The sequence below is a fragment of the Schistocerca gregaria genome, chromosome 11, assembly GCF_023897955.1.
Source record: "Schistocerca gregaria isolate iqSchGreg1 chromosome 11, iqSchGreg1.2, whole genome shotgun sequence".
NCBI lineage: Eukaryota > Metazoa > Arthropoda > Insecta > Orthoptera > Acrididae > Schistocerca > Schistocerca gregaria.
Genome location: NC_064930.1, coordinates 152,811,645 through 152,830,025, shown reverse-complemented (window position 1 = coordinate 152,830,025; position 18,381 = coordinate 152,811,645).

Here is an 18,381-nt window from a genome sequence, read left to right as displayed (position 1 = left end):
GGCACCAAAGCCGCCTAAAATTAATAATCGATAACCAAAACTTGAATTTTACTGCTTCTTACTGGCTATTGCTTCAACTTAAAAGCTTTATCTGTGTTCTAATATGGTGCTTTTAGTGTCTCCGCATACCGCAGCACGAGACATAGCTATGCAGACGATAAATGTAACCGTCTCAGAGAGAAAAGCGGCCAATGTGACGATCTGGCTTTAAGTCGATTCGATAACAAATGACGAAACCGGACGGATTTCTCAGCTTTTTACTACATATGAACACTTTTCACATTCTCCCTTGCAACGCGGCTGCTAGTCCTCCTTTCATGCAAAATCTTAATGTTCCACCTCATGTCCAAGACACCAAAGCCGGCAAAAAATTAATAATCGATAACCAAAACTTGAATTGTAGTGCTTCTTACTGGCTATTGCTTCAACTTAGAAGATTTTTCTGTGTTCTACTATGGTGCTTTTAGAGTCTCCGCATACCGCAGCAGGCGACATAGCTTTGGAGACGATAAATGTAACCGTCTCAGAGAGAAAAGCGGCCAATGTGACGATCTGGCTTTAAGTCGATTCGATAACAAATGACGAAAACGGACGGATTTCTCAGGTTTTTACTACATATGAACACTTTTCACATTCTCCCGTGCAACGCGGCTGCCAGTCCTCCTTTCATGCAAAATCTTAAGGTTCCACCTCATGTCCAATACACCAAAGCCGGCTAAAAATCAATTATCCATAAACTAAACAAGAATTTTACTGCTTCTTACTGACTATTGCTTCAACTTAGAAGTTTCTTCTGTGTTCTACTATGATGCTTTTATTGTTTCCGCGTACCGCAGCACGCGACATATCTTTGCAGACGATAAATGTAACCGTCTCAGAGAGAAAAGCGGCCGACGTGACGATCTGGCTTTAAGTCGATTCGATAACAAATGACGAAAATGGACGGATTTTTCAAGTTTTTACTACATATGAACACTTTTCACATTTTCCCGTGCAACTCGGCTGCTAATCCTCTTTTCATGCAGATTCTTAATGTTCCACCTCATGTCCAAGGCACCAGAGCCTCCTAAAAATCAATAATCGATAACCAAAACTTGAATTGTACTGCTTATTACTGGTTATTGCTTCAACTTAGAAGCTTCTTCTGTGTTCTACTATGGTGCTTTTAGTGTTTCCGCATTCCGCAGCATGCGACATAGCTTTGCAGACGATAAATGTAACCGTCTCAGAGAGAAAAGCGGCCAATGTGACTATCTGGCTTTAAGTCGATTCGATAACAAATGACGAACACGGACGGATTTCTCAGGTTTTTACTACATATGAACACTTTTCACATTCTCCCTTGCAACGCGGCTGCTAGTCCTCTTTTCATGCAAAATCTTATGGTCCTAGGTCATGTCCAAGCCACCAAAGCCGGCTAAAAAGTGAATAATCGACAACTAAAACTTCAATTGTACTACTTCTTACTGGCAATTGCTTCAACTTAGAAGCTTCTTCTGTGTTCTACTATGGTGCTTTTAGTGTCTCCGCATACCGCAGCACGCAACGTAGCTTTGCAGACGATAAATGTAACCGTCTCAGAGAGAAAAGCGGCCAATGTGACGATCAGGCTTTAAGTCGATTCGATAACAGATGACGAAAACGGACTGATTTCTTAGGTTTTTACTTTTCACATTCTCCCGTGAAACGGGGCTGCTAGTCCTCCTTTCATGCAAAATCTTAAGGTTCCACCTCATGTCCAAAGCACCAAGGCCGGCTAAAAATCAATAATCGACAACCAAAACTTGAATTGTACAGCTTCTTACTGGCTATTGCTTCAACTTAGAAGCTTCTTTTGTGTTCTACTATGGTGCATTTAGTGTCTCCGCATACCGCAGCACGCGACATAGCTTTGCAGACGATAAATGTAACCGTCTCAGAGAGAAAAGCGGCCAATGTGACGATCTGGCTTTAAGTCGATTCGATAACAAATGACGAAAACGGACGGATTTTTCAGGTTTTTACTACATATGAACACTTTTCACATTCTGCCGTGCAACGCGGCTGCTAGTCCTCCTTTCATGCAAAATCTTAATGTTCCACCTCATGTCCAAGGCACCAAAGTCGGCTAAAAATCGATAATGGATAACCAAAACTTAAATTTTACTGCTTCTTACTGGCTATTGCTTCAACTTAGAAGATTTTTCTGTGTTCTACTATGGTGCTTTTAGTGTCTCCGCATACCGCAGCATGCGACATAGCTTTGCAGACGATAAATGTAACCGTCTCTGAGAGAAAAGCGGCCAATGTGACGATCTGGCTTTAAGTCGATTCGATAACAAATGACGAAAACGGACTGATTTCTCAGGTTTTTACTACATATGAACCCTTTTTACATTCTCCCGTGCAACGTGGCTGCTAGTCCTCCTTTCATGCAAAATCTTAAGATTCCACCTTATGTTCAAGACACCAAAGCCGGCAAAAAATTAATAATCGATTACCAAAACTTGAATTGTACTGCTTCTTACTGGCTATTGCTTCAACTTAGAAGATTCTTCTGTGTTCTACTATGGTGCATTTGGGGTCTCCGCATACCGCAGTACGCGACATAGCTTTGCAGACGAAAAATGTAACCGTCTCAGAGAGAAAAGCGGCCAATGTGACGATCTGGCTTTAAGTCGATTCGATAAAAAAATTACGAAAACAGACGGATTTCTCAGGTTTTTACTACATATGAACACTTTTCACATTCTCCCGTGCAACGCGGCTGCTAGTCCTCCTTACATGCAAAATCTTAATGTTCCACCTCATGTCCAAGGCAACAAAGCCGCCTAAAATCAATAATCGATAACAAAAACTTGAATTGTACTGCTTCTTTCTGGCTATTGCTTCAACTTAAAAGCTTCATCTGTGTTCTAATATGGTGCTTTTAGTGTCTCCGCATACCGCAGCACGCGACATAGCTTTGCAGACGATAAATGTAACCGTCTCAGAGAGAAAAGCGGCGAATGTGACGATCTGGCTTTAAGTCGAGTCGATAACAAATGACGAAAACGGACGGACTTCTCAGGTTTTTACTACATCTGAACCCTTTTCACATTCTCCCGTGCAACGCGGCTGCTAGTCCTCCTTTCATGCAAAATCTTATGTTCCTAGGTCATGTCCAAGCCACCAAAGCCGGCTAAAAAGTGAATACTTGACAACTAAAACTTGAATTGTACTACTTCTTACTGGCTATTACTTCAACTTAGAAGCTTCTTCTGTGTTCTACTATGGTGCTTTTAGTGTTTCCGCATACCGCAGCACGCGACATAGCTTTGCAGACGATAAATGTAACCGTCTCAGAGAGAAAAGCTGCGAATGTGACGATCTGGCTTTAAGTCGAGTCGATAACAAATGACGAAAACGGACGGACTTCTCAGGTTTTTACTACATCTGAACCCTTTTCACATTCTCCCGTGCAACGCGGCTGCTAGTCCTCCTTTCATGCAAAATCTTATGGTTCCACCTCATGCCCATGGCACCAAAGCCGGCTAAAAATCAATATTCGAAAACCAAAACTTGAATTGTACTGCTTCTTACTGGCTATTGCTTCAACTTAGAAGCTTCTTCTGTGTTCTACTATGGTGCTTTTAGAGTCTCCGCATACCGCAGCAGGCGACATAGCTTTGCAGACGATAAATGTAACCGTCTCAGAGAGAAAAGCGGTCAATGTGACGATCTGGCTTTAAGTCGATTCGATAACACATTACGAAAACGGACGGATTTCTCATTTTTTTACTACATATGAACACTTATCATATTCTCCCGTGCAACGCGGCTGCGAGTCCTCCTTTCATGCAAAATCTTAAGGTCCTAGGTCATGTCCAAGCCACCAAAGCCGGCTAAAAAGTGAATAATCGACAACTAAAACTTGAATTGTACTACTTCTTACTGGCTATTGCTTCAACTTAGAAGCTTCTTCTGTGTTCTACTATGGTGCTTTTAGTGTCTCCGCATACCGCAGCACGCAACGTAGCTTTGCAGACGATAAATGTAACCGTCTCAGAGAGAAAAGCGGCCAATGTGACGATCTGGCTTTAAGTCGATTCGATAACAAATGACGAAAACGGACGGATTTCTCAGGTGTTTATTATATTTGAACACTTTTCACATTCTACCGTGGTACGCGGCTGCTAGTCCTCCTTTCATGCAAAATCTTAAGGTCCTAGGTAATGTCCAAGCCACCAAACCCGGCTAAAAAGTGAATAATCGACAACTAAAACTTGAGTTGTACTACTTCTTACTGGCTATTACTTCAACTTTGAAACTTCTTCTGTGTTCTACTATGGTGCTTTTAGTGTCTCCCCATACCGCAGCACGCGACGTAGCTTTGCAGACGATAAATGTAACCGTCTCAGAGAGAAAAGCGGCCAATGTGACGATCAGGCTTTAAGTCGATTCGATAACAAATGACGAAAACGGACTGATTTCTTAGGTTTTTACTTTTCACATTCTCCCGTGAAACGGGGCTGCTAGTCCTCCTTTCATGCAAAATCTTAAGGTTCCACCTCATGTCCAAAGCACCAAGGCCGGCTAAAAATCAATAATCGACAACCAAAACTTGAATTGTACAGCTTCTTACTGGCTATTGCTTCAACTTAGAAGCTTCTTTTGTGTTCTACTATGGTGCATTTAGTGTCTCCGCATACCGCAGCACGCGACATAGCTTTGCAGACTATAAATGTAACCGTCTCAGAGAGAAAAGCGGCCAATGTGACGATCTGGCTTTAAGTCGATTCGATAACAAATGACGAAAACGGACGGATTTCTCAGGTTTTTACTACATATGAACCCTTTTCACATTCTCCCCTGCAACGCGGCTGCTAGTCCTCCTTTCATGCAAAATCTTAATGTTCCACGTCATGTCCAAGGCACCAAAGCCGCCTAAAATTAATAATCGATAACCAAAACTTGAATTTTACTGATTCTTACTGGCTATTGCTTCAACTTAAAAGCTTTATCTGTGTTCTAATATGGTGCTTTTAGTGTCTCCGCATACCGCAGCACGAGACATAGCTATGCAGACGATAAATGTAACCGTCTCAGAGAGAAAAGCGGCCAATGTGACGATCTGGCTTTAAGTCGATTCGATAACAAATGACGAAACCGGACGGATTTCTCAGCTTTTTACTACATATGAACACTTTTCACATTCTCCCTTGCAACGCGGCTGCTAGTCCTCCTTTCATGCAAAATCTTAATGTTCCACCTCATGTCCAAGACACCAAAGCCGGCAAAAAATTAATAATCGATAACCAAAACTTGAATTGTACTGCTTCTTACTGGCTATTGCTTCAACTTAGAAGATTTTTCTGTGTTCTACTATGGTGCTTTTAGAGTATCCGCATACCGCAGCAGGCGACATAGCTTTGGAGACGATAAATGTAACCGTCTCAGAGAGAAAAGCGGCCAATGTGACGATCTGGCTTTAAGTCGATTCGATAACAAATGACGAAAACGGACGGATTTCTCAGGTTTTTACTACATATGAACACTTTTCACATTCTCCCGTGCAACGCGGCTGCCAGTCCTTCTTTCATGCAAAATCTTAAGGTTCCACCTCATGTCCAATACACCAAAGCCGGCTAAAAATCAATTATCCATAAACTAAACAAGAATTTTACTGCTTCTTACTGACTATTGCTTCAACTTAGAAGTTTCTTCTGTGTTCTACTATGATGCTTTTATTGTTTCCGCGTACCGCAGCACGCGACATATCTTTGCAGACGATAAATGTAACCGTCTCAGAGAGAAAAGCGGCCAACGTGACGATCTGGCTTTAAGTCGATTCGATAACAAATGACGAAAATGGACGGATTTTTCAAGTTTTTACTACATATGAACACTTTTCACATTTTCCCGTGCAACTCGGCTGCTAATCCTCTTTTCATGCAGATTCTTAATGTTCCACCTCATGTCCAAGGCACCAGAGCCTCCTAAAAATCAATAATCGATAACCAAAACTTGAATTGTACTGCTTATTACTGGTTATTGCTTCAACTTAGAAGCTTCTTCTGTGTTCTACTATGGTGCTTTTAGTGTTTCCGCATTCCGCAGCATGCGACATAGCTTTGCAGACGATAAATGTAACCGTCTCAGAGAGAAAAGCGGCGAATGTGACGATCTGGCTTTAAGTCGACTCGATAACAAATGACGAAAACGGACGGATTTCTCAGGTTTTACTACATCTGAACCCTTTTCACATTCTCCCGTGCAACGCGGCTGCTAGTCCTCCTTTCATGCAAAATCTTATGGTTCCACCTCATGCCCATGGCACCAAAGCCGGCTAAAAATCAATATTCGAAAACCAAAACTTGAATTGTACTGCTTCTTACTGGCTATTGCTTCAACTTAGAAGCTTCTTCTGTGTTCTACTATGGTGCTTTTAGAGTCTCCGCATACCGCAGCAGGCGACATAGCTTTGCAGACGATAAATGTAACCGTCTCAGAGAGAAAAGCGGCCAATGTGACGATCTGGCTTTAAGTCGATTCGATAACAAATGACGAAAACGGACTGATTTCTTAGGTTTTTACTTTTCACATTCTCCCGTGAAACGGGGCTGCTAGTCCTCCTTTCATGCAAAATCTTAAGGTTCCACCTCATGTCCAAAGCACCAAGGCCGGCTAAAAATCAATAATCGACAACCAAAACTTGAATTGTACAGCTTCTTACTGGCTATTGCTTCAACTTAGAAGCTTCTTTTGTGTTCTACTATGGTGCTTTTAGTGTCTCCGCATACCGCAGCACGCGACATAGCTTTGCAGACGATAAATGTAACCGTCTCAGAGAGAAAAGCGGCCAATGTGACGATCTGGCTTTAAGTCGATTCGATAACACATTACGAAAACGGACGGATTTCTCATTTTTTTACTACATATGAACACTTTTCATATTCTCCCGTGCAACGCGGCTGCTAGTCCTCCTTTCAGGAAAAATCTTAAGGTCCTAGGTCATGTCCAAGCCACCAAAGCCGGCTTAAAAGGGAATAATCGACAACTAAAACTTGAATTGTACTACTTCTTACTGGCTATTACGTCTACTTAGAAGCTTCTTCTGTGTTCTACTATGGTGCTTGCAGTGTCTCCGCATACCGCAGCACGCGACATAGCTTTGGAGACGATAAATGTAACCGTCTCAGAGAGAAAAGCGGCCAATGTGACGATCTGGCTTTAAGTCGATTCGATAACAAATGACGAAAACGGACGGATTTCTCAGGTTTTTACTACATATGAACACTTTTCACATTCTCCCGTGCAACGCGGCTGCCAGTCCTCCTTTCATGCAAAATCTTAAGGTTCCACCTCATGTCCAATACACCAAAGCCGGCTAAAAATCAATTATCCATAAACTAAACAAGAATTTTACTGCTTCTTACTGACTATTGCTTCAACTTAGAAGTTTCTTCTGTGTTCTACTATGATGCTTTTATTGTTTCCGCGTACCGCAGCACGCGACATATCTTTGCAGACGATAAATGTAACCGTCTCAGAGAGAAAAGCGGCCAACGTGACGATCTGGCTTTAAGTCGATTCGATAACAAATGACGAAAATGGACGGATTTTTCAAGTTTTTACTACTTATGAACACTTTTCACATTTTCCCGTGCAACTCGGCTGCTAATCCTCTTTTCATGCAGAATCTTAATGTTCCACCTCATGTCCAAGGCACCAGAGCCTCCTAAAAATCAATAATCGATAACCAAAACTTGAATTGTACTGCTTATTACTGGTTATTGCTTCAACTTAGAAGCTTCTTCTGTGTTCTACTATGGTGCTTTTAGTGTTTCCGCATTCCGCAGCATGCGACATAGCTTTGCAGACGATAAATGTAACCGTCTCAGAGAGAAAAGCGGCCAATGTGACTATCTGGCTTTAAGTCGATTCGATAACAAATGACGAAAACGGACGGATTTCTCAGGTTTTTACTACATATGAACACTTTTCACATTCTCCCTTGCAACGCGGCTGCTAGTCCTCTTTTCATGCAAAATCTTAAGGTCCTAGGTCATGTCCAAGCCACCAAAGCCGGCTAAAAAGTGAATAATCGACAACTAAAACTTGAATTGTACTACTTCTTACTGGCTATTGCTTCAACTTAGAAGCTTCTTCTGTGTTCTACTATGGTGCTTTTAGTGTCTCCGCATACCGCAGCACGCAACGTAGCTTTGCAGACGATAAATGTAACCGTCTCAGAGAGAAAAGCGGCCAATGTGACGATCTGGCTTTAAGTCGATTCGATAACAAATGACGAAAACGGACGGATTTCTCAGGTGTTTATTATATTTGAACACTTTTCACATTCTACCGTGGTACGCGGCTGCTAGTCCTCCTTTCATGCAAAATCTTAAGGTCCTAGGTAATGTCCAAGCCACCAAACCCGGCTAAAAAGTGAATAATCGACAACTAAAACTTGAGTTGTACTACTTCTTACTGGCTATTACTTCAACTTTGAAACTTCTTCTGTGTTCTACTATGGTGCTTTTAGTGTCTCCCCATACCGCAGCACGCGACGTAGCTTTGCAGACGATAAATGTAACCGTCTCAGAGAGAAAAGCGGCCAATGTGACGATCAGGCTTTAAGTCGATTCGATAACAAATGACGAAAACGGACTGATTTCTTAGGTTTTTACTTTTCACATTCTCCCGTGAAACGGGGCTGCTAGTCCTCCTTTCATGCAAAATCTTAAGGTTCCACCTCATGTCCAAAGCACCAAGGCCGGCTAAAAATCAATAATCGACAACCAAAACTTGAATTGTACAGCTTCTTACTGGCTATTGCTTCAACTTAGAAGCTTCTTTTGTCTTCTACTATGGTGCATTTAGTGTCTCCGCATACCGCAGCACGCGACATAGCTTTGCAGACTATAAATGTAACCGTCTCAGAGAGAAAAGCGGCCAATGTGACGATCTGGCTTTAAGTCGATTCGATAACAAATGACGAAAACGGACGGATTTCTCAGGTTTTTACTACATATGAACCCTTTTCACATTCTCCCCTGCAACGCGGCTGCTAGTCCTCCTTTCATGCAAAATCTTAATGTTCCACGTCATGTCCAAGGCACCAAAGCCGCCTAAAATTAATAATCGATAACCAAAACTTGAATTTTACTGCTTCTTACTGGCTATTGCTTCAACTTAAAAGCTTTATCTGTGTTCTAATATGGTGCTTTTAGTGTCTCCGCATACCGCAGCACGAGACATAGCTATGCAGACGATAAATGTAACCGTCTCAGAGAGAAAAGCGGCCAATGTGACGATCTGGCTTTAAGTCGATTCGATAACAAATGACGAAACCGGACGGATTTCTCAGCTTTTTACTACATATGAACACTTTTCACATTCTCCCTTGCAACGCGGCTGCTAGTCCTCCTTTCATGCAAAATCTTAATGTTCCACCTCATGTCCAAGACACCAAAGCCGGCAAAAAATTAATAATCGATAACCAAAACTTGAATTGTACTGCTTCTTACTGGCTATTGCTTCAACTTAGAAGATTTTTCTGTGTTCTACTATGGTGCTTTTAGAGTCTCCGCATACCGCAGCAGGCGACATAGCTTTGGAGACGATAAATGTAACCGTCTCAGAGAGAAAAGCGGCCAATGTGACGATCTGGCTTTAAGTCGATTCGATAACAAATGACGAAAACGGACGGATTTCTCAGGTTTTTACTACATATGAACACTTTTCACATTCTCCCGTGCAACGCGGCTGCCAGTCCTCCTTTCATGCAAAATCTTAAGGTTCCACCTCATGTCCAATACACCAAAGCCGGCTAAAAATCAATTATCCATAAACTAAACAAGAATTTTACTGCTTCTTACTGACTATTGCTTCAACTTAGAAGTTTCTTCTGTGTTCTACTATGATGCTTTTATTGTTTCCGCGTACCGCAGCACGCGACATATCTTTGCAGACGATAAATGTAACCGTCTCAGAGAGAAAAGCGGCCAACGTGACGATCTGGCTTTAAGTCGATTCGATAACAAATGACGAAAATGGACGGATTTTTCAAGTTTTTACTACATATGAACACTTTTAACATTTTCCCGTGCAACTCGGCTGCTAATCCTCTTTTCATGCAAAATCTTAAGGTCCTAGGTCATGTCCAAGCCACCAAAGCCGGCTAAAAAGTGAATAATCGACAACTAAAACTTCAATTGTACTACTTCTTACTGGCAATTGCTTCAACTTAGAAGCTTCTTCTGTGTTCTACTATGGTGCTTTTAGTGTCTCCGCATACCGCAGCACGCAACGTAGCTTTGCAGACGATAAATGTAACCGTCTCAGAGAGAAAAGCGGCCAATGTGACGATCAGGCTTTAAGTCGATTCGATAACAAATGACGAAAACGGACTGATTTCTTAGGTTTTTACTTTTCACATTCTCCCGTGAAACGGGGCTGCTAGTCCTCCTTTCATGCAAAATCTTAAGGTTCCACCTCATGTCCAAAGCACCAAGGCCGGCTAAAAATCAATAATCGACAACCAAAACTTGAATTGTACAGCTTCTTACTGGCTATTGCTTCAACTTAGAAGCTTCTTTTGTGTTCTACTATGGTGCATTTAGTGTCTCCGCATACCGCAGCACGCGACATAGCTTTGCAGACGATAAATGTAACCGTCTCAGAGAGAAAAGCGGCCAATGTGACGATCTGGCTTTAAGTCGATTCGATAACAAATGACGAAAACGGACGGATTTTTCAGGTTTTTACTACATATGAACACTTTTCACATTCTGCCGTGCAACGCGGCTGCTAGTCCTCCTTTCATGCAAAATCTTAATGTTCCACCTCATGTCCAAGGCACCAAAGTCGGCTAAAAATCGATAATGGATAACCAAAACTTAAATTTTACTGCTTCTTACTGGCTATTGCTTCAACTTAGAAGATTTTTCTGTGTTCTACTATGGTGCTTTTAGTGTCTCCGCATACCGCAGCATGCGACATAGCTTTGCAGACGATAAATGTAACCGTCTCAGAGAGAAAAGCGGCCAATGTGACGATCTGGCTTTAAGTCGATTCGATAACAAATGACGAAAACGGACTGATTTCTCAGGTTTTTACTACATATGAACCCTTTTTACATTCTCCCGTGCAACGTGGCTGCTAGTCCTCCTTTCATGCAAAATCTTAAGATTCCACCTTATGTTCAAGACACCAAAGCCGGCAAAAAATTAATAATCGATTACCAAAACTTGAATTGTACTGCTTCTTACTGGCTATTGCTTCAACTTAGAAGATTCTTCTGTGTTCTACTATGGTGCATTTGGGGTCTCCGCATACCGCAGTACGCGACATAGCTTTGCAGACGAAAAATGTAACCGTCTCAGAGAGAAAAGCGGCCAATGTGACGATCTGGCTTTAAGTCGATTCGATAACAAATTACGAAAACAGACGGATTTCTCAGGTTTTTACTACATATGAACACTTTTCACATTCTCCCGTGCAACGCGGCTGCTAGTCCTCCTTACATGCAAAATCTTAATGTTCCACCTCATGTCCAAGGCAACAAAGCCGCCTAAAATCAATAATCGATAACAAAAACTTGAATTGTACTGCTTCTTTCTGGCTATTGCTTCAACTTAAAAGCTTCATCTGTGTTCTAATATGGTGCTTTTAGTGTCTCCGCATACCGCAGCACGCGACATAGCTTTGCAGACGATAAATGTAACCGTCTCAGAGAGAAAAGCGGCGAATGTGACGATCTGGCTTTAAGTCGAGTCGATAACAAATGACGAAAACGGACGGACTTCTCAGGTTTTTACTACATCTGAACCCTTTTCACATTCTCCCGTGCAACGCGGCTGCTAGTCCTCCTTTCATGCAAAATCTTATGTTCCTAGGTCATGTCCAAGCCACCAAAGCCGGCTAAAAAGTGAATACTTGACAACTAAAACTTGAATTGTACTACTTCTTACTGGCTATTACTTCAACTTAGAAGCTTCTTCTGTGTTCTACTATGGTGCTTTTAGTGTTTCCGCATACCGCAGCACGCGACATAGCTTTGCAGACGATAAATGTAACCGTCTCAGAGAGAAAAGCTGCGAATGTGACGATCTGGCTTTAAGTCGAGTCGATAACAAATGACGAAAACGGACGGACTTCTCAGGTTTTTACTACATCTGAACCCTTTTCACATTCTCCCGTGCAACGCGGCTGATAGTCCTCCTTTCATGCAAAATCTTAATGTTCCACCTCATGTCCAAGGCACCAGAGCCTCCTAAAAATCAATAATCGATAACCAAAACTTGAATTGTACTGCTTATTACTGGTTATTGCTTCAACTTAGAAGCTTCTTCTGTGTTCTACTATGGTGCTTTTAGTGTTTCCGCATTCCGCAGCATGCGACATAGCTTTGCAGACGATAAATGTAACCGTCTCAGAGAGAAAAGCGGCCAATGTGACTATCTGGCTTTAAGTCGATTCGATAACAAATGACGAACACGGACGGATTTCTCAGGTTTTTACTACATATGAACACTTTTCACATTCTCCCTTGCAACGCGGCTGCTAGTCCTCTTTTCATGCAAAATCTTATGGTCCTAGGTCATGTCCAAGCCACCAAAGCCGGCTAAAAAGTGAATAATCGACAACTAAAACTTCAATTGTACTACTTCTTACTGGCAATTGCTTCAACTTAGAAGCTTCTTCTGTGTTCTACTATGGTGCTTTTAGTGTCTCCGCATACCGCAGCACGCAACGTAGCTTTGCAGACGATAAATGTAACCGTCTCAGAGAGAAAAGCGGCCAATGTGACGATCAGGCTTTAAGTCGATTCGATAACAAATGACGAAAACGGACTGATTTCTTAGGTTTTTACTTTTCACATTCTCCCGTGAAACGGGGCTGCTAGTCCTCCTTTCATGCAAAATCTTAAGGTTCCACCTCATGTCCAAAGCACCAAGGCCGGCTAAAAATCAATAATCGACAACCAAAACTTGAATTGTACAGCTTCTTACTGGCTATTGCTTCAACTTAGAAGCTTCTTTTGTGTTCTACTATGGTGCATTTAGTGTCTCCGCATACCGCAGCACGCGACATAGCTTTGCAGACGATAAATGTAACCGTCTCAGAGAGAAAAGCGGCCAATGTGACGATCTGGCTTTAAGTCGATTCGATAACAAATGACGAAAACGGACGGATTTTTCAGGTTTTTACTACATATGAACACTTTTCACATTCTGCCGTGCAACGCGGCTGCTAGTCCTCCTTTCATGCAAAATCTTAATGTTCCACCTCATGTCCAAGGCACCAAAGTCGGCTAAAAATCGATAATGGATAACCAAAACTTAAATTTTACTGCTTCTTACTGGCTATTGCTTCAACTTAGAAGATTTTTCTGTGTTCTACTATGGTGCTTTTAGTGTCTCCGCATACCGCAGCATGCGACATAGCTTTGCAGACGATAAATGTAACCGTCTCAGAGAGAAAAGCGGCCAATGTGACGATCTGGCTTTAAGTCGATTCGATAACAAATGACGAAAACGGACTGATTTCTCAGGTTTTTACTACATATGAACCCTTTTTACATTCTCCCGTGCAACGTGGCTGCTAGTCCTCCTTTCATGCAAAATCTTAAGATTCCACCTTATGTTCAAGACACCAAAGCCGGCAAAAAATTAATAATCGATTACCAAAACTTGAATTGTACTGCTTCTTACTGGCTATTGCTTCAACTTAGAAGATTCTTCTGTGTTCTACTATGGTGCATTTGGGGTCTCCGCATACCGCAGTACGCGACATAGCTTTGCAGACGAAAAATGTAACCGTCTCAGAGAGAAAAGCGGCCAATGTGACGATCTGGCTTTAAGTCGATTCGATAACAAATTACGAAAACAGACGGATTTCTCAGGTTTTTACTACATATGAACACTTTTCACATTCTCCCGTGCAACGCGGCTGCTAGTCCTCCTTACATGCAAAATCTTAATGTTCCACCTCATGTCCAAGGCAACAAAGCCGCCTAAAATCAATAATCGATAACAAAAACTTGAATTGTACTGCTTCTTTCTGGCTATTGCTTCAACTTAAAAGCTTCATCTGTGTTCTAATATGGTGCTTTTAGTGTCTCCGCATACCGCAGCACGCGACATAGCTTTGCAGACGATAAATGTAACCGTCTCAGAGAGAAAAGCGGCGAATGTGACGATCTGGCTTTAAGTCGAGTCGATAACAAATGACGAAAACGGACGGACTTCTCAGGTTTTTACTACATCTGAACCCTTTTCACATTCTCCCGTGCAACGCGGCTGCTAGTCCTCCTTTCATGCAAAATCTTATGTTCCTAGGTCATGTCCAAGCCACCAAAGCCGGCTAAAAAGTGAATACTTGACAACTAAAACTTGAATTGTACTACTTCTTACTGGCTATTACTTCAACTTAGAAGCTTCTTCTGTGTTCTACTATGGTGCTTTTAGTGTTTCCGCATACCGCAGCACGCGACATAGCTTTGCAGACGATAAATGTAACCGTCTCAGAGAGAAAAGCTGCGAATGTGACGATCTGGCTTTAAGTCGAGTCGATAACAAATGACGAAAACGGACGGACTTCTCAGGTTTTTACTACATCTGAACCCTTTTCACATTCTCCCGTGCAACGCGGCTGCTAGTCCTCCTTTCATGCAAAATCTTATGGTTCCACCTCATGCCCATGGCACCAAAGCCGGCTAAAAATCAATATTCGAAAACCAAAACTTGAATTGTACTGCTTCTTACTGGCTATTGCTTCAACTTAGAAGCTTCTTCTGTGTTCTACTATGGTGCTTTTAGAGTCTCCGCATACCGCAGCAGGCGACATAGCTTTGCAGACGATAAATGTAACCGTCTCAGAGAGAAAAGCGGTCAATGTGACGATCTGGCTTTAAGTCGATTCGATAACACATTACGAAAACGGACGGATTTCTCATTTTTTTACTACATATGAACACTTATCATATTCTCCCGTGCAACGCGGCTGCTAGTCCTCCTTTCATGCAAAATCTTAAGGTCCTAGGTCATGTCCAAGCCACCAAAGCCGGCTAAAAAGTGAATAATCGACAACTAAAACTTGAATTGTACTACTTCTTACTGGCTATTGCTTCAACTTAGAAGCTTCTTCTGTGTTCTACTATGGTGCTTTTAGTGTCTCCGCATACCGCAGCACGCAACGTAGCTTTGCAGACGATAAATGTAACCGTCTCAGAGAGAAAAGCGGCCAATGTGACGATCTGGCTTTAAGTCGATTCGATAACAAATGACGAAAACGGACGGATTTCTCAGGTGTTTATTATATTTGAACACTTTTCACATTCTACCGTGGTACGCGGCTGCTAGTCCTCCTTTCATGCAAAATCTTAAGGTCCTAGGTAATGTCCAAGCCACCAAACCCGGCTAAAAAGTGAATAATCGACAACTAAAACTTGAGTTGTACTACTTCTTACTGGCTATTACTTCAACTTTGAAACTTCTTCTGTGTTCTACTATGGTGCTTTTAGTGTCTCCCCATACCGCAGCACGCGACGTAGCTTTGCAGACGATAAATGTAACCGTCTCAGAGAGAAAAGCGGCCAATGTGACGATCAGGCTTTAAGTCGATTCGATAACAAATGACGAAAACGGACTGATTTCTTAGGTTTTTACTTTTCACATTCTCCCGTGAAACGGGGCTGCTAGTCCTCCTTTCATGCAAAATCTTAAGGTTCCACCTCATGTCCAAAGCACCAAGGCCGGCTAAAAATCAATAATCGACAACCAAAACTTGAATTGTACAGCTTCTTACTGGCTATTGCTTCAACTTAGAAGCTTCTTTTGTGTTCTACTATGGTGCATTTAGTGTCTCCGCATACCGCAGCACGCGACATAGCTTTGCAGACTATAAATGTAACCGTCTCAGAGAGAAAAGCGGCCAATGTGACGATCTGGCTTTAAGTCGATTCGATAACAAATGACGAAAACGGACGGATTTCTCAGGTTTTTACTACATATGAACCCTTTTCACATTCTCCCCTGCAACGCGGCTGCTAGTCCTCCTTTCATGCAAAATCTTAATGTTCCACGTCATGTCCAAGGCACCAAAGCCGCCTAAAATTAATAATCGATAACCAAAACTTGAATTTTACTGCTTCTTACTGGCTATTGCTTCAACTTAAAAGCTTTATCTGTGTTCTAATATGGTGCTTTTAGTGTCTCCGCATACCGCAGCACGAGACATAGCTATGCAGACGATAAATGTAACCGTCTCAGAGAGAAAAGCGGCCAATGTGACGATCTGGCTTTAAGTCGATTCGATAACAAATGACGAAACCGGACGGATTTCTCAGCTTTTTACTACATATGAACACTTTTCACATTCTCCCTTGCAACGCGGCTGCTAGTCCTCCTTTCATGCAAAATCTTAATGTTCCACCTCATGTCCAAGACACCAAAGCCAGCAAAAAATTAATAATCGATAACCAAAACTTGAATTGTACTGCTTCTTACTGGCTATTGCTTCAACTTAGAAGATTTTTCTGTGTTCTACTATGGTGCTTTTAGAGTCTCCGCATACCGCAGCAGGCGACATAGCTTTGGAGACGATAAATGTAACCGTCTCAGAGAGAAAAGCGGCCAATGTGACGATCTGGCTTTAAGTCGATTCGATAACAAATGACGAAAACGGACGGATTTCTCAGGTTTTTACTACATATGAACACTTTTCACATTCTCCCGTGCAACGCGGCTGCCAGTCCTCCTTTCATGCAAAATCTTAAGGTTCCACCTCATGTCCAATACACCAAAGCCGGCTAAAAATCAATTATCCATAAACTAAACAAGAATTTTACTGCTTCTTACTGACTATTGCTTCAACTTAGAAGTTTCTTCTGTGTTCTACTATGATGCTTTTATTGTTTCCGCGTACCGCAGCACGCGACATATCTTTGCAGACGATAAATGTAACCGTCTCAGAGAGAAAAGCGGCCAACGTGACGATCTGGCTTTAAGTCGATTCGATAACAAATGACGAAAATGGACGGATTTTTCAAGTTTTTACTACATATGAACACTTTTCACATTTTCCCGTGCAACTCGGCTGCTAATCCTCTTTTCATGCAGATTCTTAATGTTCCACCTCATGTCCAAGGCACCAGAGCCTCCTAAAAATCAATAATCGATAACCAAAACTTGAATTGTACTGCTTATTACTGGTTATTGCTTCAACTTAGAAGCTTCTTCTGTGTTCTACTATGGTGCTTTTAGTGTTTCCGCATTCCGCAGCATGCGACATAGCTTTGCAGACGATAAATGTAACCGTCTCAGAGAGAAAAGCGGCCAATGTGACTATCTGGCTTTAAGTCGATTCGATAACAAATGACGAAAACGGACGGATTTCTCAGGTTTTTACTACATATGAACACTTTTCACATTCTCCCTTGCAACGCGGCTGCTAGTCCTCTTTTCATGCAAAATCTTATGGTCCTAGGTCATGTCCAAGCCACCAAAGCCGGCTAAAAAGTGAATAATCGACAACTAAAACTTCAATTGTACTACTTCTTACTGGCAATTGCTTCAACTTAGAAGCTTCTTCTGTGTTCTACTATGGTGCTTTTAGTGTCTCCGCATACCGCAGCACGCAACGTAGCTTTGCAGACGATAAATGTAACCGTCTCAGAGAGAAAAGCGGCCAATGTGACGATCATGCTTTAAGTCGATTCGATAACAAATGACGAAAACGGACTGATTTCTTAGGTTTTTACTTTTCACATTCTCCCGTGAAACGGGGCTGCTAGTCCTCCTTTCATGCAAAATCTTAAGGTTCCACCTCATGTCCAAAGCACCAAGGCCGGCTAAAAATCAATAATCGACAACCAAAACTTGAATTGTACAGCTTCTTACTGGCTATTGCTTCAACTTAGAAGCTTCTTTTGTGTTCTACTATGGTGCATTTAGTGTCTCCGCATACCGCAGCACGCGACATAGCTTTGCAGACGATAAATGTAACCGTCTCAGAGAGAAAAGCGGCCAATGTGACGATCTGGCTTTAAGTCGATTCGATAACAAATGACGAAAACGGACTGATTTCTTAGGTTTTTACTTTTCACATTCTCCCGTGAAACGGGGCTGCTAGTCCTCCTTTCATGCAAAATCTTAATGTTCCACCTCATGTCTAAGGCAACAAAGCCGCCTAAAATCAATAATCGATAACAAAAACTTGAATTGTACTGCTTCTTTCTGGCTATTGCTTCAACTTAAAAGCTTCATCTGTGTTCTAATATGGTGCTTTTAGTGTCTCCGCATACCGCAGCACGCGACATAGCTTTGCAGACGATAAATGTAACCGTCTCAGAGAGAAAAGCGGCGAATGTGACGATCTGGCTTTAAGTCGAGTCGATAACAAATGACGAAAACG